General features: G+C 42.8%; 1 protein-coding gene and 1 pseudogene across 1 annotated transcript in view; both read right to left on the reverse strand.

Annotated features, from left to right (window-relative positions):
- The window catches only part of RERE (arginine-glutamic acid dipeptide repeats), a 370,885-nt gene that overhangs the window by 286,308 nt on the left and 58,805 nt on the right, over positions 1–25,772 (reverse strand). The gene's annotated exons all lie outside the window — the stretch shown is intronic.
- On the reverse strand, positions 10,921–12,063 carry LOC150014130 (syntenin-1-like; annotated as a pseudogene).

Genomic DNA, 25,772 nt, shown 5'->3' on the forward strand with positions numbered 1-25,772 from the left:
TTTTCTTGCTTAAAACCCATTGGCTGTCTTTTATCCAAATTGTGGATGATGATGATGATGATGATACAAATATTTATTGAGTTCTATGTGCCTGGGACTGTTCTAAGTACACACAGGACATCGTATAGGATGTGCGCTGTTATTATCTGCATTTTATAAATGAACAAACTGAGCAATAAAGGAATTAAATAGTATCTGTTCAATAAAGTCATGCAGTTAGTAAGTCTCAGAACCAGGATTTAAACTCAGGCTCTGTACCCTCAAATTAAAAAGTACCTGACATAGAAAGTCAGTGTGTTAGCCACCATGGTTGCCCATGTCAACCCCTTTACCTGCCTACCACACGCGAGCCTCAGCAGTCCCATCGGAGCGTCCACAGGTCAGAGGCGCCTGAGAAGGCGACGCTGACCGGCACGTGCACAGCTGCCCGACCCGAACACCTCTGACGTCAGCTCACCCGACCATCACCAAAACAAGGAGGTGAGCAGGCAGAGAACGGGGAGATGGCAGTGACAACAGAGAGGAAGGAAGTCTAACAGCTCACCCAGAATACACCCTCGGGTTAGAAATAAAGAAATGCACAATGTTAACATTCCAGTGTCTGCAGGGGTTTTTAATTAAGAAGAGATCAGTAAGGAGACTGAATGTCTATGGTTCAATACAGAATATACAAATACAATGTTTTCCCCTCTAGCTATAACATAGATACAACCCCAGAAGTTATTTTAGGGGTTTTAAAAAGGAAAACTATAAACAGCGAAACAAAAATATTTTAAAGTGCTAACCATATTTTTCCTCGACTATGTTTTAGGATAGTATCTGACAAGGTCTTTAAAAGGTTCACTGTGGATGAAACCATCTTCACAGCCTAATGAGTTTGAGCTCTGTTAATTTAGACTGTGCCATGTACACTGATTTCTGCCACAGTTGAAGATCAACAGAAATTAACAGTTCTTCAAATTAACCAACTGCTCACATTAAGTAGAAAAAAATGTCTGCTGTGAAACGTACTGTCCAAGCACTACGTAGTGCCAGCAAACGCTAACAAGCAAACTATTTTAAAGCTGAAGCAGAAGGAAAGTAATCGCTACCTGTACAGAAGACACTTTGGCTCTTTCAGTATTTCAGATAAAAAACTGCAATGCCGAGAAAGGATCAAAAATAGAGACAATCTACTTTCCAGCTCTCAATTACCATCATTAGATTGCACAAACCATCACGTAGGGACAGAATACACCGAAGCAAAAATCACAAGCTAAAATAGCCTTGATGGCAGTTCTTTCCCCTAAATGAAGCCTTTATAGCAAACAAATCTATACAGTTTCTGTGCATTCTAGCTTTTTGACAATGTGTATATCAAAGATTTGGTTCCATAGCCCTGGGAATTTTCCACATTTAATATGTCATGAAAACCAACTGTAATCTGCTACATGACTTGACCCAACTTTAAAGTTACCATTAGACATGACATCATTTATGCCCTGACCAGCGTGGCTCAGTTGGTTGGGCATCGTCCTGCAAGGCAAGGGATCTCTGGGTTCCATTCCAAGTCAGGGCACATGCCTGGATTGCGGGTTTAGTCTCCAGATGGAGCACATACAAGAGGCAACCAATCAATGTTTCTCCTCCCCCTTCTCCCTCCCTTCCCCTCTCCCTAAAAACAAAGAAATAAAATCTTTATAAAAAATAAAAGAAATGACATCATTTATATCTTCTATATTACTCTTTATTTCATTTTTGATAGTGACAAAAACAATCCCAGATATGTGCATGAATTAAAGTTGAATGGCTCCCAAGGGGAAGAATGGTTTCTACATTTGTAAATGGTCTGGGAGAAAAACAAATCAGAAGAAGAATAATTATCCATAACATATAAAATTATATGAAATTCAAATTTCAGTGCCTATAAATAAAATTTTATCGGAAAGTCACATCCACTCACTTAAATATTGTCTTTGACTGCTTTTATGCTACAAAGGTGAGGTTGGATAGTAGTAACAGAGACTACACAGGCCATAAAGCCACACACAGTCACTATTTGGCCCTCTTCAGAGAAAGCTTGCCTCTGCCTGTGCTAGCTGAAAGTCAGAGGCTCCCAGAACATGTCACCAAGGAGCACTGGACAACATGACCAGAAGGGGTGTAATTACTTAAAGGAAATATACTCCAACTGGCAAATCTGGAGCTGGAAGTAAATTCCTGCTAGCATTAATCAGCTGACAACTCTGTTTCATGAATTGTCCCAGATCTGAAGTTGCCATAACCATAACATGTGATTCTCTTAAGTAATACCCAAAGGTGCACATCCGTATAAAAGAAGATATTTGAACAACTCCGAACTTTTTATAATCAGATTAAGAAAACTTTTCTCTAGAGCAAAAAGTGCTACCCCATCAAAGAGAACAAAAACAAAACCAACAAACTGGAGAACAAAACAGGTGTATTAGGGAAACCAAAACAATGAGTTTGGGTAAATTGGGATAAACTGGGGGAAATAGTAACTAAAATTTGCTCCAAAGGATGGGAGTAGGGGACTGTACATAGGGAACTTTTCAAACGTGTGAGGAAAAAATTGAGAGATATATACTGAATAGAATTTGTAAATAGAATGGAATAACCTTAAATACTATTTAATATTAGGTTAAGAAAAATTTCTCTGGACTTCTGGCCAAGACAGAGGTATAGACAGACACACTGCGTCTCCCTCCACAACTAAGAAGGACTACAACTACCTCATAATTAGAGACAACCAGAAGTTCCAGAAAATCAAGCTGCATGGAAGTCCAGCAAACAAAGATATAAAGAAGAAATACTCATCCACACAGGCAGGAGGGGCGGAGCCGGGCTGGAGAGGACACAGTGTGGAGGAGGTGGAGGAGGAGGAGGAGGAGGAGGAGGAGGAGGAGGAGGAGGAGGAAGAGAAAGAGGAGGCAGCGGCAAGGGTGGCTATGGCCGGCCAGAAAGCACAGTCACACATTTTTTAAAAAATCAGGGCACGCTTCTAGCCCCAGACCAGACGGCACAGCTCATGGTCCCAGCACCAGGGAAAATCAAGCCTCATTGCTTCTGACTGTGCAGACACATGGGGGTTGGGGAAGAGGCAGAAACTACAGGTCTCTCAGCAGAGTCCGCTTGTTTAAAGGGCCCCCATGGTCTTAGAACGTCCGCAGACCCACCCACTCTGGGAACCACAGCCAGGGCAGCAGCTAGAGGGGCGCCAGTCTGGTGCGGAGGTGGGAGAGGTGCCTGGAGAAGAGGCGAGTGCTGGGCAGGTGGCATCGTTCCCTCTCGGACCCCTCCCCTGCATACAGCGCCACAACGTGGTGAAACAGGTTACCCTGTACTGACGAATCCCTAAGGCTCTGCCCCTTACAACGTAACAGGTTCGACAGCTCTACCTAAGACACAGGGGCAAACACACACAGGAACCTGTCAAGATGAGGGGACAGAGAAGTATGGCCCAAAAGAGGGAACGGATCAAGGTGCCAATGGGAGAACTAAGTGACGAGGACATAGCCAACCTGACAAATGAGGAAATAGCCAACCTAACAGACAAAAGAGTTCAAAACACTGATGATAACAATGTTCACAGGCTTGACAGATATGTCTGAGTACGGCAAACGCATAAGGGAAGAAGTGAAGGCTATGCTAAGTGAAACAGAAGAAAATCCACATGAAACCAATGGTGGAAGAAAGGAAACGGGGTTTGAAATCAATGATTTGGAACATAGGAAGAAATAAACAGTTAACCAGTACAGAATGAGGAAACAAGGAGAGGCTTAGGAACCTCTGGGACAACTTTAAACATGCCAACATCCAAATCTCAGGGGTGCCAGAAGAAGAGAAAGAGCAAGAAATTGAAAATTTATGTGAAAAAATGAAGGAAAACTTTCCTAATTTGGCGAAGGAACTAGACATACAAGTCCAGGAAGCACAGACAGTCACAAACAAGCTAGATCCAAAGAGGACCACACCAAGACACATCATAATTAAAATGTCAAAGGTAAAAAGATAAAGAGAGAATCTCAAAAGCAGCAAGAGAAAAGCAGAGAGTTACCTACAAAGGGGTCCCTATAAGACTATCAGCTGATTTCTCAAAAGAAACTTTGCAGGCAAGAAGGGACTGGCAAGAAGTATATTTAATGTGATGAAAAGCAAGGACCTACAACCAGGATTAGTCTATCCAGCAAAGCTATCACTTAGAAAGGAAGGGCAGATGAAGTGCTTCCCAGACAAGGTAAAGCTAAAGGAGTTCATCATCACCAAACCATTATTACATGAAATGTTAAAGGGACTTGTTTAAGAAAAAGAAGATCAAAACTAAGAATATTAAAAAGGCAACAAATTCACAACTATCAACTACTGAGTTAAAAAAACAAACTAACTAATTAAGCAAACAACCAAAACAGGAACAGAATCATAGGTATGAAGATCATTTAGAGGATTAAGGGAAGGTGGAGAATGGAGGCAAATGTGCAGGGCTTATAAAGCATATTGGTAGCTACAAAATAGACAGGGGGAAGTTAAGAATAATCTAGGACAGGGAGAAGCCAAAGAACTTATATGCACGACCCATGGACATGAACTAAGGGTGCAAAGTAATGCTGGAGGGAATGGGGGTACTGAGAGGAGGTGGGCAAAGGGGGAAAAAGGGGACAACTTAATAGCATAATCAATAAAATATACTTAAAAAAATTTTTCTTGATCTGTTTCTTAACAAAGAAGAAATAAATCAATATAGCTACTTATCCAACCGGAGGTAGAACGCAATGGGGAAATAACCAACTAGACAAAACAAAAAGAAGTTACTTTGGTTGGTATCAATAAAGCAATGTACACACACACTAGAAACAGAATCTCTATAGTGAAATGTTTCTTAAATTTACACTATTTGCACTTACATAAGGCCTTTCATCCAGGAATTTCAAAGTACTTTAACAAACGCATTCACTTGAATGCTCCTAGATCCACTAGAGAAAACAAAAAACCTCTAAAAAGCACACTTTAAGTTATTCTAATAGGTCAAAATTAAAATGAAATGTTCAAAATCCCAAATGTCCATCTGCCACACTTAACAGAAGACATAACAATTTCCACACTATAAGGACACCAGGGAACACAGTCACAAGAATTGCTTCCTAAATTTAAAATTTCACACCTAAAATTCTAAGAGATTTATTAGTTTGTTCTCTGAAATCCCTTTTTGTGCTTTTAAGGGAGAAAAAGCTTAAAGGACCCCAAAACTCCTTAGACTTTAAAATAGTTCTTTGCAAACCATATCTGATGACTAATGTGTGAGTCATAAACATACAGATTAGGCTTCCCTAAAAATGTACAGAAATTTCAAAATTAGAGAAAGGAAAAGGTTGGCATAATATGCTTTGGGCTGCACTGAATGCAAACATTCAAAAAGTTTTGAAAAGGTCAGCCCTGATATAGGTAGTCAGCAATCAAGCATTTGGTTTCAACCTGTCCACTTTTAAAGAGGTATTTTTAAATGCGTCAGAATAAGTTCAACACCCATTTGTTTGAATTCTCTAATAAATGGTTACATTTACTTCCTACCCCCAAATAGCTGAAAACACAAGAAACACCATTCCTTTAGCTTAATGTTCCACAAATGCCTGAAAAGCAAACTCTCTTCAATTTAGTTGAATCAATAAGACAATTCCAAATTTTCTAAGCCAGTGTTTTAAATTAAGCACAGACATTCTCTAGGGTCGATGATTATGACATGTTATCTGAGTAACCTTTCTAATCCAAACCAGAACACTTCTTTCCAAACCCCACATTCTACCAAACTGGGACGCTGTGCAGCGGGGCAAGAGTTCAGAGCACAGGGATAATTTCTCCAAAGCAAAACTTAAATGCCAGAAGCGTGAACAGGCGGAGTTGCACTGCCCTCTAGAGTCACCTTCTGATATTCTTTTAGCCTGGAATATATATAATTAAAGTGTAATCATAAGACCCTCCTAATTAAACAAGTTTTCAGTCTTGTAATATTGTAGACTGACCTTTTTCAATGGTTTGGTACTTGGTACTAAAACTTACAATATTTCAAATACCCACCGTTATTAAAGGTCAGCTGTATTTCCCAAAGAACAGGAAAGCACTCAAAACAGAATTTTATAATTTGCATTTTCAAAAAGTTTTAAATAACTCAAATTACACACATCTCTAAAACAAAGATGACTTACAGCACATAATTAACCTAAGCGACCAGAAGTTCTCTCCAGCAAGACTCCAAGTTCATACATTTGACAAAACATACAAATATTTGGCCCATATAGCCAGTGCGCCCCAGGGCTACTTCTCAGCCTGCATCTGGCCACTCAGGTCCTAGCCAGGCAGCCAGAGCCCTAAAGGGATCTTAAGGAGTTAATGAGCGGCCATGGCAACCAGACCTGTGTCAGGTGCAAAGCACAAACACCAGCATCCTAAGCATGCACTAAACCTGACAAGGACTCAGATAAACCAAAACCGTCCCCCTAACCCAGTAACTCACAGGCACCTGTACCACACCACAGCTTGAGATTTTCCAGGATTCTTTATCTAAGAACTTATTAGCAGACATGTGTTATACCATGTACCACAGTTAGTATAGCTTGCCTCGGCAGTTATAGTAAGGGAGCAGGGTTTTATTTCTCTTTCAGATTCACATGAGATCCTAAGTTTGAACCCTGCTCAAACCTTGTTTAGAGGGGGAAAAAAATCTCTCTCTTCAACACTAAGAAAGTTCATGTCTCCAAAAAGAAACCAAAACTAAGATGCAATGTTCCACAGCAAAATATCTATTATTACTTCTTAAAGCAGTCTAACGAAAGTGATGTTGGGGCTCCAATCCATTAATAAAAGTAGCAACACCCTTTAGGGGATAAAAGTGAACATAAAGTTCCTACAGGGGCTGGGAAACTAGGGCCCATGGGTTAAATGCAAGCAACTTGTTTTTGTAAAGGAAGTTTTATTGAAACACAGCCACTTCCGTTCGTTCCCATATTGCCTACGGTTGGCTGCCTTCTCCTAACGGCAGAGCAGAGCACGTACCACAAGAGATCACAGGCCTGCAAGAGCTAAAATATTTAGTACCTGGCCCTTTACAGAAAAAGTCTGCCAACTCTCCTCTAGAACAAGTATTCCCTAGCCTTCTCCAGACACAGATTTGGAGAGAGAAAAGGGGAGACAGCTGCTAAAATTAAGATAATAAAATTATAGAAACACATGGGAAGGAAAAACTGACAGATACAGCTTATTCATCCCATATAATAGTTCACATTAGGCTTTCTAAAACACTAAAGAGCTCTAAGGTTTTCTTCTAGGTACTTTAACATACTTCTGTAAGAATAAATGGAGAGACAAGAAAACACTGAGGATCACAGTGGAGATGGGCTTCCCTGAAGCAAAGCTACAGCAGCCAGGAGCTGGGAGGAACTCTTAACTGGTAACTTGGCAAATTTCCGAGGACTATTAAGGACTGGCTTGCAAGTTTTAAAACTCCTGGAGGTCTAGACTTAGGGAGACCTGTCTGTATGTAGGTTTTACCTTCATAAACTCCACCGGATTAGCACATGAGAATCAGAGAAAAAAACCCTAGGGCTTGGGGCCAAAGGGCGGGAGAGCAACCCACTTTGAAATGAATCCTAAAATATAAAGATTATGAGTTTGACATCCTGACAACTTCAGAGAAGCACATAAATAAGCAGGCAACAGTTTTTAAAATTTGTCTCGTATATGAGGTCTGTCCAGAAAGTATCCAGCCATGTAATATGAAAAATGGAGACATTTACTGAAGAGGATACAAGATACAAGGAATGGCATACAAGAACAATGACACCTCAGTCCCCTTCAAAGTAGGCACTTTGGAACCACCATCATATTTTCCTGAATCTCACTGACAGTCTGTAATCTCTTCCCTTTCAAAGGAGCCTTTAGTTTGGGGGGAAAGCTGCAAGTCGCAGCGGCCAAATCTGGGCAGTAGGGGGGCTGAGTCACCTGTGTGATTTGGTGTTTTGCCAAAAATCTCCACATGAGAAGTGAGGCAGGAGTGGGCGCGTCGCTGTGATGAAGCTGCCAACCGCCAGGCGCCCACAGCTGCGGCCGTTCCCGTTGTATTGCATCTCAACCAGTGGAGAACACTGAGGCCGTGCTCCTTATTAATTATGTGGCCTGGAGGGACGTACTCATGCTGGACAACACCTTCACAATTAAAAACACAGTCAACATGGTCTTGACCTTGCTGCAACTTTGCCTCACCTTCTCTGGCCGTGGAGAACCCGGAGACTTCCATTGGGACGAGTGGGCCTTCGTTTCCGGATCATAGCCAATGACGCAGGATTCATCTCCAGGTATGGCCTTCCTGAGGGAATCTGGTTCACTGGTAACGGTTTGAATCAAGTCATTAGTAACTGCAGCACAACGTTCCTTCTGCTCTGGTAGCGGAAGCCACGGAACAAATTTTGCCGTGACATGTTTCATGCCAAGACACTGTGTCAGAATCTCAGACACAGTAGTTTTTGGAATCCCCAGGTCAGCCTCTACTTCTCACGCTGTCAGTCGCCAATCTTTGCTGATTGCAGCCCTACATGCTCAGCATTCTCAGATTTCTACTTGTTGCAGGCCTTCCAGAAAATGGATCACTTTCAACAGATTCTTGACCATCTTTGAAGCATTTGTGCTACATTTTTATTTGTGCTGCACTCATTGCATCATCTCCGAAAGCCTTCTGAGTCATCCGCATAGTTTACACAGAGGAATGTCCAAGTTAAACACAAAATCTGATGCAGCTTCATTGCTCGACTCACTCAGTTATTTTGAATGCGATAGCCACACAGTACGCATGCTCACTCAATGGTGTCTACCGCCCCCACTGACGAGTACAGTGAAGTCGTCATTGTTCACGCATGCACATTCCAGTCCACTCTCCTTGGCTGCCAGGTTACATCAATGTTGTGCAAACTATTCTTGTTATATTAATAATGGCTGGACTTTTTCTGGACAGATCTCATATAAATATACACATACACAACAGGAGACTGCCAGAAATACACCCACTTTATTCAGCTTCTTATTTAAGCTTGTTTATAGCATATAGTATAAATACCTTTTTTTCCTTATACAAAATAAATAGTACACTTCAGGTATCGTGCAACTTTTTTGCTTCCTTCATTTATCTTGGAGATGGTTCCAGGTCAGTGCACATAAAATGCCTCATTCTTTTTAACTGCTACACAGAATTCCCTCATATGGGTGTACAATGTTCACTTAACTATTCTAATTGCTTGCAGCCTTCTGCTATAATATAAAAAGCTGCAATGATAATCCTTAAACACAAATAAAGGAGCAGAGGATAAATATATGATGATATAATAAATATGGTAAATGTATACCATATAGCAAATATAATAAAATGTAAGTTTACAATCTACTTAAGTGGTAGGCATGGAGTGGACACCATGTAATTTTTTCAATTCATCTATATTTAAACTACCAAATTTATACTTGTTCTTCAAGTATGTTTCTTTCAACTTTTCAATGAGTAAACAATATGAAATATTTTATCAACCTTCAAAACAACCCCAAACTTTAATAATCTGTAATTGGCTCCTGCCCTTGATTTATAACCCAAAAACACAGAAGAGGCAGTTGTCAGAAGAATCATACTTCAACTTCTGTCATTTTATACAAGGTACATAATCAAGCCAAGTAAAAGTTCCCCAAGAGTCTTATTTCCCTAGGTCTCTCAACATTCCTTTACATAAAAAAAATATGCCTTTACCAAAAACAAAGAGTCCTCTATAGGTGTCTGTTACATCTAAGAGAAACAAGGGGAAAAGAAAACAAAAACCTTCAGAGGGTCACAGTTTGACATCTTCCTTCTTAGTTTCCTTCCTGTATAAATCCCAGAAGTCCTAACCAATAAAGAATGGTTTAACTCTTCTTTCTGAAAAAAAAAAACCAATGATTATTCTTCCAATTTTTTTTTTACAGAATATATTCATCCTAAAACATTAAGAAGCAGAACTTTCAAGAGAATTTCTGGGTCAGAGTGCCATTCCAGCCAGCCAAGGCACACCAACCAGGAACCTTTTTTGTTTTTTTTAATTTTAACTTTATTTATACATGTTTAATTGGAATAGACATAAATCAAAAAGAAGAAGAGAATCAGGATAAAGTGTCAACGCAATTTTGTTTGCAGGGAGGAGTCAGGAGACAGAACCAATGACCAGGACAACATTGTAAGACCGTGCCAAGGTAGCTAGGTTACATTGTTTAGAGTAAAATGTCAAAATTAGGCATTATCCTACTTAACCTACAAATAAAAAATGAAGTCAAAAGTTTATTCTATTTAGTATAAGAATTTTTACATTAAATATAGTGATTCGTTTCTCAGAAAATGACACCAGTGACTTGGAGAAGTTTCCATTACACAATGACTAGAAAATCTCAAAGGCAGCTAAGCAGTTATGCTATATATAGCTCAGCATTTACTACTAACTCATTTGGGCTAGTGTACATTTCAGTTTAATACAGAACTGCATTTTGGGTTTTAGAAAGGCAGCAATAGTTATATCTTGGCTTTTATTCTAGATGCTTAACATAGTTAAGGCGACAGTTCAAGCATACTAAGTGAAGGTAGTTAAAATTTAATAATAACACAATCTCTTGCAACCTACATACATCGTATAATGCTTACATGGAATGAATCCAGTGTTATTTAATTGGTGTTTTGCAGACACACCCTACACACAGAGGGAAAAAACCTATCAAAAGCAATCATTCTAAATGTATTATGGTAACCGTAAAAATGCAAATATACCATAGAACTAAAGTAGTATGAACAGCACTACTTGATTTCTAGAATAAAGTTGATGGTTCTAACACAAAGCTAAAGCCCGCGTCAGTCATTCTAATCATCATGGTTTGTAAAAGCATCAGGTTTCCAGTAGAGAAACTAATCTGTGAAAGTCAGTAAATCTTCTCTGAGTTTCACATCTGTAAAACCAGGATAAGGCTGAACAAGGTATCAGAGCAAACGGTTCTGATCCCCGGCCACAACGTCACAGAGAAAGGACCTCACGCAGCACAGGCTCTCTGCTCCTGGAAAGCTCCAGGTGCATAACCAAAGTCAAGCTGCCAAAGAAGCACACTGGAGAGGTCCGGCAGAGCCGCCGTGTGTCACGACTCCTAGACCTCAGGGATGGTGTGGTCCGTCGGGCTTTTCATAATGCCTGGTGCATCTGTTTACTGAAATGTTCAAATATGAAAGCAGACACGACTGTAACAGTGGCGTCCCCGATGCTGACAGTGTGTCTGCAGTCTGAGAGGCCTTCAATCCAATGACGTTCTGTCCATCAGTCCCACAGATGCCGTGTTCTGTGCGGAGACCATTTCTGGCCGCAGAACTGTCCTTTACGACGGATGTTATTTTCCATTTTTAAAGATAAAACCCACATGTCCAGTGCTAGCCTACGCATAGTAATCATGCGTTCAAAGGGCTATCGCGAATGGCCACGGTGGTCTTCTCTCCACTATGGGCACCTTGCGCGCTTCATCAGAGCTCCAGCCTGCACAGTCTTCCCCGTCGGTCTGGAGTACTTGGTCCCCAAATCTCGGGCCAACCAAGGAGGCTGGAGAATCTGCCTGAACCAGCTGAACAAATATACCATTATCTACTGATGTAAGCCTGAGCCCAATTTTTCCATCTCGATCCTTACACAAAATGACTTTACAAATCCCTTGCTTAATTTCTGCTCTACGAATTCCAACATCATTACCAGTTACAGGAGCCACCATATAGTTCATGCTGGGAGGTCTTGCTACCAACTGCCCCTGAGTTTGTGCTCCGGGGACCATGCCCATATTTACATGTATTTCTTCTTCATTTAAAACCAGGCCCATGCATGGAAAAAGCTCCAGATACAATTTAGGGTAGAGATTTCCATCTTGAGTGATGGGACCAGACGCTTCACACACAATTGCTGGGTTGGCAGGGTTTGCAGAAAAGGCACTTAGAGCCTAAATTACTTTGTCTACCTTCAGACCCTCAAGAGACGGGCATAGAGACATTTTTGCAGGATTTTTCTGGGCCGCAGGGAACCGCTTGCGGACACCACTGCCTGCAGTCACCAACACTGAGTTCTGACTACTAACAGGATCTTAAGATAACAAATCCCAAAGAATGTCTGTTGGCCTGTTCTTGTGTTTTGACATAAAGGTCCTTGCTGAAGGCATAACAGCATTACAATGAACTTGTCTTAGAACACTGCTTTACTGACATCTGAGCTGCAAATTCATGGAGGGGCAGGAGTTTGCCAGATAAAGAAAAGGAAAAAAAAGAAGGAATATTCCCATCAGAGAACTCACAGTTTTAAGGATACATTATTCCTCCAAGGAATCAGGTTAATCACACTTTAATTTCCCAGCTCTCCAAAAATCTGAGTTCTTTAAAGAACAGTCATATAATTCTGAGGAATATCCATTTTTCAGTGGTGGATTTATTTTAAAAAAGAATTGCAAGCTGAAGAGAAGCGTGAACTGTGAACAGCTCTGAGCTCTATCGACGTCCCGGAATCCACACTCAGTCCTAAGTGAGCCCAATGGAGCGGCCCGCACTGTAGTGCTGCAACTCCCTTCTAGACTCCAAGTCACAGCACTCGAAGTTCACATTCAACAGAAGCCTAAGGGAAATGCTGGCACCAAATAAAAGTTCTCAGTAGTTTTGGATTGTTGTTCATTGGTAATAAAATGTAATAACCCTAGAAATGAAAGGGAAGCACACTATGGAACAGTGATGGGAAATAAACACCTACTCCGAAGGTGTTCCAGTTTAATACTTACATTTCTGTTATCACCCAACCCGACTCCAGGATCAGCCAGCACCCCACTGCGGACCCCACTGTCCAGCACTCTCGTGCCTGTACCACTAATGCTGTTCTCTCTATGCAAAAGGGGCAGCACTGTACCCCACCAGGATCCACCTCAGCCTCCACCTTCTCTGGGACTCCTCAAGGGACTCCCTGGGGCACTTTATTCACGCCTTTACCTGACACTTAAATTAATAAGCCTCTCCCCACTCCACATGCCCTCAGGACGAAACCAGCAGTCCTGGTCACCTTTCTAGACCTGTCACCCACCACAATGCCCAGCATTCCAACACCACAAACCAAAGGTTTGTGTGCAACACACTGTGCTCGGTTCTTTATGGACATGAACTCATCTCACCCCAAGAATGATACACTAGGAACAACATCATCACTCCAACCCTGTGTAGAGTGTGGTATTCCCATTCCACAGAGAGAGAGAAGGGGGCACAGTCTACCCCTCTCCCCAAATACGTTCTTCCTATGGGCTCACATCAGAACACTGTACCAGCCTGAGTCCACTCAAGAAAGAAAAACCACATGGTAATCTGAACAAGAAAAGTTTTTTAAATAAAGAATTATTAAAGCAGTGCGGAGTTACATACCTCAAAAAATTAAGAATGGAACTGCCTCGTGACCTACCAATCCCATGTCTGGGAATTTGTCTAAAAAATACCTGAAACACTAATTCAAAAGAATATATGTACCCCTATGCTCACTGCAGCATTATTCACAATAGCCAAGACCTGGAAGCAGCCCAAGTGCCCATTAGTAGACAAATGGATAAAGAAGCTGCGGTACGTTTACACAATGGAATACTACTCGGTCATAAAAGAGAAGGAAATTTTACCCTTTGCAACAGCATGGATGGACCCAGACAGCATTATGCTAAGTCAAATAAGCCGGTCAAAGACAAGTACCATTTAATTTAACTCATATGTGGAATCTAATGAACACAATGATCTAACAAGCAAAACAGACATTCATAAATAGACAGCAGGCTCACAGCCGGGGAGTGGGTGGTGCAGGGGGCTGGGATGTGGAGGGATTGAGCAAGAAAAGAAAACAGAGAGAGAAAGAGCTCACGAACACACAACAGTATGGTACCGCCTGGGGAAGGGAGGTGGAGGAGGGTGAAGGGGGCACAGATGGCGAGGATGGAGCCCTGAAGTGGGCGGCGGACACACAACACAGTGTACAGCTGACGTGTTGTAGAGCTGTGCACCCGAAACCTGTGTGACTGTGTTAACCAGTGTGCCCCCCAATAAATTCAATATTGAAAAAAGAATTACTGACTAGAGCAGGGGATGGCATAATAAGGAATTGGCTAGTAAGAAGTAAAAGAAAAATCTCTAAAGAATAAATAGATACTGTAATGTATAATAGCAAACACAGCATTATATAACATAATATATCCCCACTACTACCCCTCGAGCTAAGGAAGAGTTCCTCCAGCCCTAGAGCTGCGATCCATACCTTACTGGAGAGGACTCATATCTGACATAACTTCTGAAAATCCACCCTGTGGAATCTGCCACAAATCTGTCTTCTAGAATGACAAAGAAAGAGGTTTGTGGGAAGTATCTCGTGTAGGCACTCTGCTACAAAACTCCCCGAGGGTCTGCTTGGTCGCTGAGAGCTGCAGGAGCCTGACCACTGCAGAAGCCCCACCTGCAAGCTGCAGGAGCCTGCCAGGCAAGCACAGGAAAACCGGCAAGTAAAACTCTTTCCTCCTTCAGTCCCTCTCTTAATATCCTGCTAGCCATCCAAAGGAAAAAATTTAAAGGGTCACATTCACTTTCACAGGGCAGGGCACACTTACAAGGTGAGAAGCAGTAATTAATTAGCATAAGCACCATCATCATCATCATCATCATCATCATTCTGGCCCAAGTTAGAAACCTAGGCGCATCCTTGATTCTTCCTTCGGTCCTCAAGCCCTGAACGCGTAGTTTCATCTTCTAAGTGCTTCCCGAACCCGCGCACTGATCTCCATCCCCACTGTGACTGCCCGGTCTTGGCTCACATCTCCTACAGGGACTGCTGTCACAGCCCCAGGCCTCCTACCCATAGATTGCCTTTGCCCTCTTTTCTCCTTCTACTGAAACCTCTGAGATCTTTGTCAATGGCAAATCCAAGCCTGTCAATCCACTGCTTAAAGCCTCCCAGGCATTTCAAGTGCCCACAGGATAAGATCCAAAATAAGTAATGTCTGTCAAAGTTCCTTCTGCCTTCCCTCCTCAAAAATCCACGCTCCGGGCATTAGGAGCGGTGCGCTGTTTGCCACGCGGGAAGACCCCCGCCCTGCCTGAATACCCTCCCCCACCTCACAGGGCTGTGCCTGCCCTTCAGTTTGTTAGCTCTCATCGTCCTTCAGGCCCGACCCTGAATTCCTCTCTTGCTCCGAGCCGGGCGTCCCCGCCGAGCACCAGCAGACCCTCTCCTCCCTCCTTAGAGTGCACAGCACACATTCCCAGACCCGCTAACTACCTCCTCCTCTGTACTTGTACACAGTTCTTCATCAGTGAATCCCAAGGAAATCGCAGAACAAAGTAGGCACTCAATAAATCAGTTAAGTTAACGAATGCTGAATGAAGGAGGAAAACGACTTTATGAAGTAAGAGCTTAAAAGAAGATTTGGGTTCTGCCGCTACACCCGGCGTGGTGACCGGTACACTGCCGCAATAACACTCACACTTCATGCCAAGGACGAGGAGAAAATGCCCTTGTCCCATGCTTAACAACTACGATAAAGTAAAGTATAAAATCTGTTCCTGAGGGTGAAAAAAAACTAGTTCAACCAGCTGATAATATAAATTTATGTGACTATATTGAATAAAATAAGGAAAAAGACTGTTATCAAAGGATTCAGCTTCTTTACACCCAAAGTGAAAATCAAATATTACGAGATGACGTCCCATAGTAGGACACCATGCGCCCACAGTAGGAAATCAATACATCACATTTGTTTCCCTAAGTTGTTTACCCAGCCACACTCCTAGAATCATTATGCAAAGCAAACAGTCCCCTCACGCATTCTGAGGCCATCTGAAATCAGAACTAGACCTCTGGCACTGCACACCAAGGGAGCCTCTCCAGGAACTTGCTCAGAGCTCTAGAGCAAAAGCTGTAGAGCCGAACTGGTACTGCGTGTTCAATTATCCTGCCGCTGTGGAAGGGCATTCAGGGCTGCCAGTCCAGTACTGCTGCCACGCAAGCATGCTGTTCTATTCCGCCGTATCTATAGACAACTGACCAAAATGACCAGACATCGTCTTGCTCTTTTCTGTCTTGCCCAATATCCGGCACAGTACTAATCCAACAGCAAAAGCAAAAGAAACCCAGGCTGACTGCTGCACTCCAACGGCCAACTCCAACATCCTCCTGAGAACATTCCACAGTATAATTACTAGCGCTGCCTTGATAAAAATTTCTCTCTTTCTCTCTCTGTCTCTCTCTCTCTCTCTCACACACACACACACACACACACCAGGGACACACATGCTCACACACTCCACACATATCTTTAACAGTAATCAAAAAAAAAAGATTTCAAGTATCACATATGTTCACGTGGTTATTTTTCTTTAACTGTTTTTATTCCAACTGATGTGTATTTCATTTTCTATCAGGTTTCATCATATACACATCCATAGTCTAATCAAGGAAAGCCAATCGATCAAATGAAACTCCAAAAAGGCATAAGAGCTATTCGCTCCACCAAGAAGGACCTTTCCTCAGAATCTGCATGACTCATTTCTTTGCTCAAAGGTCCCCTTCCTCAAGCACTCCTTCAAACCCACCATCACCACTGCCACAGCCAAACCCTGGCGCCCCCCCCCTTCCCTCTCTCCTGTTTTACTTTTCTCCACCACACTTAGCGCGGTCAGCGTGTCTGTCCGTCTTCGTTCACTGCCCACTTTCTTCCGCGGCAACGTTTCCATGAATAGAGGGGTCTGGGGGCTTGTTTTACTCAGTGCATCTTCCTCAGCCCTGAGGACCGGGGAGCCGTGTAAAACACAGGAGGTGCTCCACAGGTACTGGTCGGATGAGTGAAACTAACGAGTCCCAGAAATCGATCTTAATGCGGAGGCTGTGAAATGAGAAGCTCTCCGAGTGGGAGTGGCACATGTTTGAGGGGTGATTCTCTTCAACTAAAGCCCAAAGGACTTTACAGAAATTAAACCACTACTCAGGTTGCACCCAAAGATCACTGAGCCTGCCCCTGAGTAACAAACTGCCCAAGTACATTTTAACAAAAAGCAAAGACTTCTGTCCTGCTTCAGCACTGAGAAAACCCCCGCTGTGGAAAATGGAGCTTACCAAAGTTCCGCGCGTGGCTAGTGAGGGATTCTACATCATCCTTCTCAGAACATTAGAGGTTCCAGACTAACGACAGCTTTGCATATATAATTCCTCTGAAACTACAACTCTTCACTGACACTACAGTAAGTCAGAGTAGTCGCACTGTTGTATCTACTCTTACTACATAGAAGTCCTGTACATAGCAACATAACTGATAGGTACATTCTGAATCAAGCAACTCTGACGATAGAAATTATACTATCAGGTGTGTCACCTGGCCTTTAAACCAGAATAGGGAATACAGAACTGATCAAATAGCTCACAATATTTATTTGGTCAAGAAGAGATCACCTTCAGATCTTAATGGGGCAGTAAAATAAGAAAAACACAGAAGTAGAGGTATTAGTTAACAAATATTCAGTAAGCCAAATGCCATTCTCTACCGAGTTCTGTGGTAAAAGACAAAAGAAATAAAACATATGGTCCCCATACTTAAAGACTTTCAAAATTTTGTGACGAAATAAACAGGAATTGCAGCACAATAGGAAAAAAACAAAACAAAAAACACCCCTAGTCTAAAATGGAAAATCTCAAAAACACATAGACCCGAGAAAACCGACATCACGTATTACAGAACCACCGGATTTTTCTTTGACATCAGTGGGGCTGCTGATGCAGCTTTTCCTCCCCGCAGTCCAGCAGGTCAGTGCAGACCAGGGGCTCTCAACCTTCCTCGTACCGCGACCCTTTAGTACCGTTCCTCATGGAGTGGTGACCCCCCAGCCATAACTAAAGCATAGTGATTAATCACAAAAACAATATGTACTTATATATGTTTTCCAATGGTCTCAGGCGACCCCTGTGAAAGGGTCGTTCGAGCCCCAAAGGGGTCACGACCCCACAGGCTGGGAACCGCTGGTGTAGACTGAGGTGCACGCTGCCGGTGCTGGCCACCGCCCCTCCCCCCCGGCTGTTTCGGTTCCTTCTGTGGTTGTATTTCCCCATCTACGAAAGCTCAGCATGTCCAGCTATTATTAAGTACCTTCCTTTCTCTCTCCCAAACGTTCTCCCACGAGTCCCCTGCTACAACACACTACCCTTGGCCTGGGTCAGCCCTCCTGATCCCCTGGCTGACTCACTGTGAAGTGTGATGAGACTGCTCCCCGGCTTAGAAACTTCTACTAGATTCCGCCACCCACTGAATCCAGTCTAAGCTATTTAGCGCTCTAATTTTAAGGATTAAACTTCTGGTCTCGGCCCTTATTTCCTCATGTTCCAGCCAGCACATCTTGGCTTACACACTTTCCTACCACCTGCAGCACATTTCCTTTTCTGTTTTTCATAGCCCCTCTTAACTTTTCGAAGACCCAGTTTCAATGTCACCCATTGAAGATTCCCCCGATCCTCACAATCAGGATATCTGGAGCTTCCTGGGTGTCATCAAAGGTATTTTGTTTGTACTTCTATTAAAATAGATTCTATCTATGTTCATGTTAAGTTGAAGTCTTATGGCAGTTTTTGTCTGCCTGCCCCCCTTCCAGCCCCTCTCTAGGAAAAGAACCCCTTCTTTTGGGGACCCAAGGACACGGCAGGGGGCGGACCCAGGGCTGCACGATCAGTGTGCTCCATCACCCTCGCCGCCACCCAGCTCAAGAATCGGTCCATGTCCTGAGTACAGCCCAGTGGAGCCCTCCACAGAACTTCTGCTCAAACCATTAGGAAACAAAGAATTTCTTTTCACCGGATACCCTAGCCCCAGGGACGAGGCCTGGAGCTGCACACGGCCACTTCCACTACAGCCCGAGAAAAGCCCGATGAGAAGGAAGTAGCGCAGAGGAAAACAAAGCGAGGTGGGGGAAAAGAGAGGCTCGCTGCTATGACCTTGTGGCTCTTCCCATGTTCGCCCACAAAGCTTCCAGGCTGCACAAACTCCAATTCCATTTTTTGTCTGAGCTGGATTTCTGCCACTTGTCAACTGACAAAGTACTATACAAGTTATGATGATGGTCTGCTTTACATTATAATTAATAGCGCTCAGGGCAGAGGGAAAAAAATTATACCTGGCAGGCAAGAGGAAGAGCAAGAAAGTCAACGTGTCTGGAGAGAATGAGCAAAGAAGATGGGGTGGCAATGGGGGAGAAAGGGCTGGAGAGCGTTGTAAGAACTCTGGTTTTCATGAGTGACATACCAGTCTCAAACAACAGGGGTGTTATATCTCACTTAAGACTTTTTTTTTTTTTTAATTCTCACCCGAGGATATATTTTACTCATTTTTTTAGAAAGTGAAGAAGGGAGAGGAGGAGAGAGAAATATCGATGTGAGAGAGGAACGTCAATCGGCTGCCTCCTGTACACACCCCATCCGGGGATCAAACCCACAACCTAGGTATGTGCCCTAACTGGGAATCGAACCCGTAACCTTTGGTGTACTGATGACGCTCCAACCAAGACACCTTGCCAGGGCAAGACAGTGATCCTTTTAAAACCTAAGTGAGTCCCAGCTGGGTAGCTCAGTTGGTGGAAGCATCATCCCCTACACCAAAAAGGCTGCCAGTTTGATCCCCGGTCAGGGCACACACAGGAATCAACCAATAAATGCATCAGTAAGTGGAACAACAAACTGATGTTTCTTTCTCTCTCTCTAAAAACTATTAAACATATCCTCAGGTGAGCAGATTTTTAAAAAAGAAAGAGAAGCACTGCCTTCAGCACTGTGAACAGTATGTACTTGCTTAGGGAAGGGGGCTCTCCGAAGCACCGGACGGGTTAGGAGACAGCTAGAGCAACCCGAGGGCGGTGCTCACGCCAGGTCTGCTTGGGTTTCGGTTCCCAATTACAACTTGGGAAAGAGAAATAAATCAACACACGGCATTCATGTTTGATTTGCTCAGTAGCTACCACAAGTAAGACACTCTTCTTTATCAAGGAACTAGTATAAATGACCCATGGCACCGCGGACTCTCGGAAGCGCTCTCGGCCCCACTCCTGGCCGGGCCTGACCAACCAGCCCCCACCCCCGCTACTGTCCTCACCCCATCACTAACCTCGCTCAGCGCTCCCTGTCTAACCTCACTCACCCCAAGTCTCGGAGGCAATGTGGCCCTTCCTGGTACTGTCCTTCCATTCTTTCTCCACATTACCCGCAACTGCTCATTTCCAAACACACACTTTGGGCTCTAATCCAAACATAAGACTGAGAACCCTATGCATTGGAAAATAGAGCTAAAAATTCAGAAGCTGAAGGCTGCACCTTTCTTTATCAATGTGCATGTATTAATTCTAGTACCAGCAACTACCCAGCGATTTTCAGTAGCATTCCAACTTTAAGACTTACTATTTATTTCCAAGTAGAAAAAAATCGACTTCCACTTTCAGCCTTCATCTTCCCCATCCCAAAGGCTGGGACAGTAAGCATTTCAAGAACGCCATCTCAGCTTCCTAACCTATTCCTTTCTCCTCTTATCCAGTCAAAACTACCATTCCAAAAGGCCCAACAGGCACTGATTTGATAAAAGTTATCTCATACTGAGGTCTCAGGCACACAGATTTTAAAAGAGAAGCTGACTGAACAGATGGGTCTTCCATTCTGGCACATCACGCCCTCGAAGACAGTGACAGCGATAATAACAATGGATGGCAGTTACCAGTATCTAGTAAGCTGTGTGTCAGGTAATGTTTTAGTTGCTTACAAGTATTTAATCATCTACTTCTTTAATCCTCACAACCTCACGAAGTGAGTATACTACTATCATCACCATCATCACCATCCCAGTTTTGGAATAAGGCATTTGAGATTTGGAGGAGCTAAAGAACACATCACACATGTCCAAGGTCACAAGTAAGTAAACAGTGTCAGGATTAAAATCGCAGACCTGCTGCTCCCAAGCACCTCGTTACCTGCACCGGGACCACAGTGGCTGACTAACAGAGGTGAGTGGAGGAGATCCCTGTAAGCGCATTCACTTTAAAAATGTTTCTTGAGAGTTTCCTACGTGCTGAGAACTATTCCTGGCGCTGGAAAGTCAATTGTAGATAATACTTTTGTGGAAATTACAGTCAGCAGAAGGGGTCAAACAATATGTAAGTAAATAAGCAAACAACATAATTTGGATGATGAAGAATTTAGAAGAATGAAACCAGACAAGACAGCGTCGCGTGACGGGCTACTTAGGCTGTGGCCAAGGAAAGCCACCCTGGGGAGAATACTGAAGGGAGATGATACTACACAGCGGAACAAGCAAAGCAAACCCCCACGGGAAGAGCACTCAGGCTGGGGGCACAATTAATGCAACAGACGCAGAGTCAGAGTCAGCTTCTCAGGTCCCCAAACCAAAGAACAGACATGAGGCCACTGCGACTGAGGCTAACGGGGCAAGAAAGAGTGGTCAGAGGCCACCCCAGGGGCTTGGAGGAGACAGACTCTGCTGGCCTACAAGGGGGGACCTCCCAGAAATGAATATTTATTTATGAAAAACTGTGTATTAATTCTTACATGTTTAAGCTTCAGTCACTTTCAAGGTACTCTCCATTTGATGCAATACACCTACCTATCAAGACAGTTTTCCACGGCTCAAAACAGTATTTGAACTTGTCGACTGTGATGCCGTTTAGTGCTTCTGCCATTTTTTGTTTCACCTCTTTCACATCGGCAAAACGTCTCCCTTTGAGAACTTTGCTCATCCCGGGAAACAAACAAACAAAAAGTCACTTGGGGCGAGATCGGGTGAATAGGAAGGGTAGGGCATGGGCATCATGCCCATTTTGGTCAAAAACTAATTAAGCAGTCAGCGTGGTGTGCGGTAAGTGTGCTCATAAATCCCCCATCCTGAAATGGGCAAAAATGTCAAAAGAGTCTTCAAAGAAACTCACTGAAGCCCAGCGCAGCCTCTCACAGCACCACCAGCTGGGCACCGATACAGACGGGCTCCCAGAACACTCACTAGCGGGGGAAGCCTGTGCTACAAGGGGCCCGACCTCTAGGAGCTATTTCTGGTAATTTTGGGGTCCCCCCTCCTATGGCCACAGGGAAAAATATTTTCTTCCTAACGGGATGAGGGACTCCTAAAGGGTTTTAAGTAAAACAGCAATGTGATCTGTGTTTCTGAAAAAAGTCATTCCCACTGTGTTAAAAATGGATTTTAGAGGAACGAAGTGGAAGGCTAGAGAGAAATGGGGCTCTTCCCCCCAGAACCGCGCCCGGCACAGTCGGCGATCCACAGAAGCTCGCTGAAGGAAGGAGCGCCGCAGCAGTCCCGTGCGGGCAGCCAGCCCGGAGGCCAGTGCGGCGCGGCGCGGCGCTGGGGCAGGCGGCACTGCCTCCGCGCGGCCCCTGGGGGGCGCCAGAAACCCCGCGGTCCTCTCCCGGGCGGGGCCCGGCTCGTTCCGGTCCTGCTCACGGGCTTGGACTCTGGAACCAACTGCCTAGATTCAGACCTTGGTTCCAGCCTCTACCAGCAAGTTGTTTATCATCATCATCATCATCATCATCATCATCATCATCATCATCATCATCATCAGTTGTCCTACTCCACTCCCCACGCCTCTCCCATCTCAGCCTCGTCACCGTGCTGCCACTGCAGCCCCCTGCTTCTGCCGAAGGCTACCAATACCCAGAAAGAATCTCACAATTGTGAACAATCAATTCACTTTAGTTTACGACACCCCCTTACACAACTGTCACCCTCTGCAAAAAGCTGAACTAAAGCAGCTCATTCTTACACACTACCAGTTCCTTTAGCCTTAATGTTTGATCTTCTGTGGCAGTTTATGAATAAAATTAGTCTGTCAATGCCTAAGATGTCCTGTCAAGGGACGTACTGTGTTGAATATACTTCAGAATAACAATGACTGGCAAATTAAGTCATTGTTCTTTTCTTACAAGTTCCCATGCTAACAAACCCCAGTACCTTTGAGAACCAGTCAATACTTCAGTTAAAATTCTAAAATGTTATATCATTTTGTGCCTTCAATATAGCAACGTTCAAAACAAGAGTCCCTCCTCACAAAAGCCAGGGGTTAAAAAAAAAAACCTTCTTCATCAAGCATCATAAAGAGGGGCTGCAGTGGTCACATACAAATAGTCACAGAGCCCTAGCAGGCTCTGCCTCTGATTTGTATAATTCTGCGCTGTTTGCCTTTATTGCCACCATTTTAATTTTAGCTACCAAATACAATCACTCTTGCCACTGAATAGCTCATATTAAATATCCTAGATTTTTAATGATAACAATGTTGCCTTCAAGAATAGAGCTGGGGTTTGGCTGGTGTGGCTCAGTTGGTGGAATGTTGTCCCGCAAAGCGAAAGGTCGCCAGTTCGATTCCTGGTCAGGGCACACGCCTGGGTTGCAGGTACAGTCTCCAGATGCAACACATAGAAGAGGCAACTCATCAGTGTTCTTTCTCACATGGATGTTTCCTTCTCTCCCTCTTCTTCTCCCTCCCTGCCCCTTTCTCTAAAAATAAAATCTTTTTAAAAAATAGTTGAAACAAATATATCTCTTACCTATTGCTGAAATCACATATTTCCTTATATCGAATACCTTATTTTGTTACAAACAAGGAATGTTTAGGCACGAAATCTTAGGATACTGTTTCCCTCTCCAGTGACAGCTAAACCAAATAGATAGAAAACGTAGCACAAATTCCTTTGACTGAACTGCGGAGAAAAAGAGTAGCGAAATGCTTCAAGCTGACGAGCGGTGATGGATAAAGAACCCTCCAGGCTGCGTGCTGAAGCTCACTCTAGCACACAGATTGGTGTGACTGCACAACCAGGATCCATCAAAGTCAGTCACCCCAGGGAATTTCCCGGGAGCACAGGATTCTGTGGACATTTCTGCAACTGTCAAAAGCTGCACATTAACAGACAGAAAGAAAAAATGCTAAGAAAATGTCATGTCACACCAATTACCAACAAGGTTTTCCCACTGTACGAATATTTTTCTTTTAAAAAGTCAATAATAATTTAATCAGTGTTTTTCAAAAATGAATTTAAATGCTTCTGATTAATATATGCATATATAGTTCCATTCCCAAGTACATGCATAATATAATCAAACAAATGCTGTGTTAAAATCTTTTGGCTCTTAATGAAAACTGTGTAAAAAGGTCTTTACATTAAGATAGTAAAAGAAATAAGAAAGACAGCAATTAAGGAAAAACTACACATTTAAAATGGGAGTAGCATCTGCAAACTGGATTGTAGAAAAGATATCCTCAGACTGTCTTTTAAGGTAATTCCTCCTACACGTCTTTTCTATAGTGTCTGCCATGGTTTGTATTCCTCCATCTTTTCAGAACTAATGGCTACATTAAACAGGAAGAATATCAGAGATTTTCATTGTCAAAGAAACGTAGTAGATGCTTTAGAATTATGAACAATTGGGATTGTAAGGTGTCATTTAATTTCGGAGGTTTCTTTTTAAATATCACTTTTACTGTACTTTGAAATGAAAAAGTCACAAATATTAACTCATTAACAGATCCCTTTTTAATTAGAAGAAATAATTTTTAGGAACAAAGTTGCTTTTGCTAAAAAGATGTTTTCGCACTTATCTGTAATAAGGGAGAATTGTCTGCTATTTTAAGGTTTCTGGCAAAGGCAAACTAAATCTTATTTAACTGGAGATTAGTAAAGTGGATGCTATCACCATCTAAAAATCATTTTTTATATTCTTAATTTCTTCGTGTGATTTAATATATCTATATTTCTTTAATTCTATTTTATTGATTATGCTACTACAGTTGTCCTGATTTTTCCCCTTTGTTCCCCCTCCTCCTAGTACCCCCCACGCCCTGAGGCAGTCCCAACATCATTGTTCATGTCCATGGGTGGTGCATATTAGTCCTCTGGCCCCTCAACTTCCTATACTATTCTTACCATCCCCATGGCTCTTCAGTGACTACCTATTTGTACTTCTCAACCCCCTCACCTCTTCAACCATCCCCCACACCACCCCCCATCTGACAACCATCAAAATGCTCTCCATATCCATGATTGCTTGCTTAGTTTGTTTTTTAGATTTAAGTGTTGATAGATTTGTATTTTGCCATTTTATTATTCAAAGTTCTGCTCTTCTTTTTTAAAATAAATCCCTTCACATTTCATACAATAATGGTTTGGTGATGATGAATTTGTGTAGTTTTTCTAATCTTTGGCATTTTAATTATGACGTGTCTTGTCATGGGCCTCTTTGCATCCATCTTGTTTGAGATTCTGTGCTTCCTGGACTTGCATGTCTATTTCCTTCACTAAATTAGGGAAATTTTCCTTCATTATTTTCAAATAGATTTCCAATTTCTTGCTCTTTCTCTTCTTCCAGTCCCCCTATGATGCAAATTTTGGAACACTTGAAATTGTCCCAGAGGCTGCCTATACTATTCTCACTTTTTTTGGATTCTTTTTTTCTTCTTCTTGCTCTGATTGGCTGCTTTTTTGCTTCCTTGTGTTCCATATTATTGATTTGATTTTTGGCTTCATCCACTCTACTGTTGTTTACCTGTAAATTGTTTTTTATTTCAATTAGTGTATCCTTTGTTTCTGTCTGAATCATTTTTTATGCTGTTGAGGTCCTCACTAAGTTCTCTGAGCATCCTTATAACCAGCGTTTTG

This window comes from Furipterus horrens, unplaced genomic scaffold (genome assembly GCF_987537825.1).
Source record: "Furipterus horrens unplaced genomic scaffold, mFurHor1.1.pri manual_scaffold_3, whole genome shotgun sequence".
In the NCBI taxonomy this organism is placed as follows: domain Eukaryota; kingdom Metazoa; phylum Chordata; class Mammalia; order Chiroptera; family Furipteridae; genus Furipterus; species Furipterus horrens.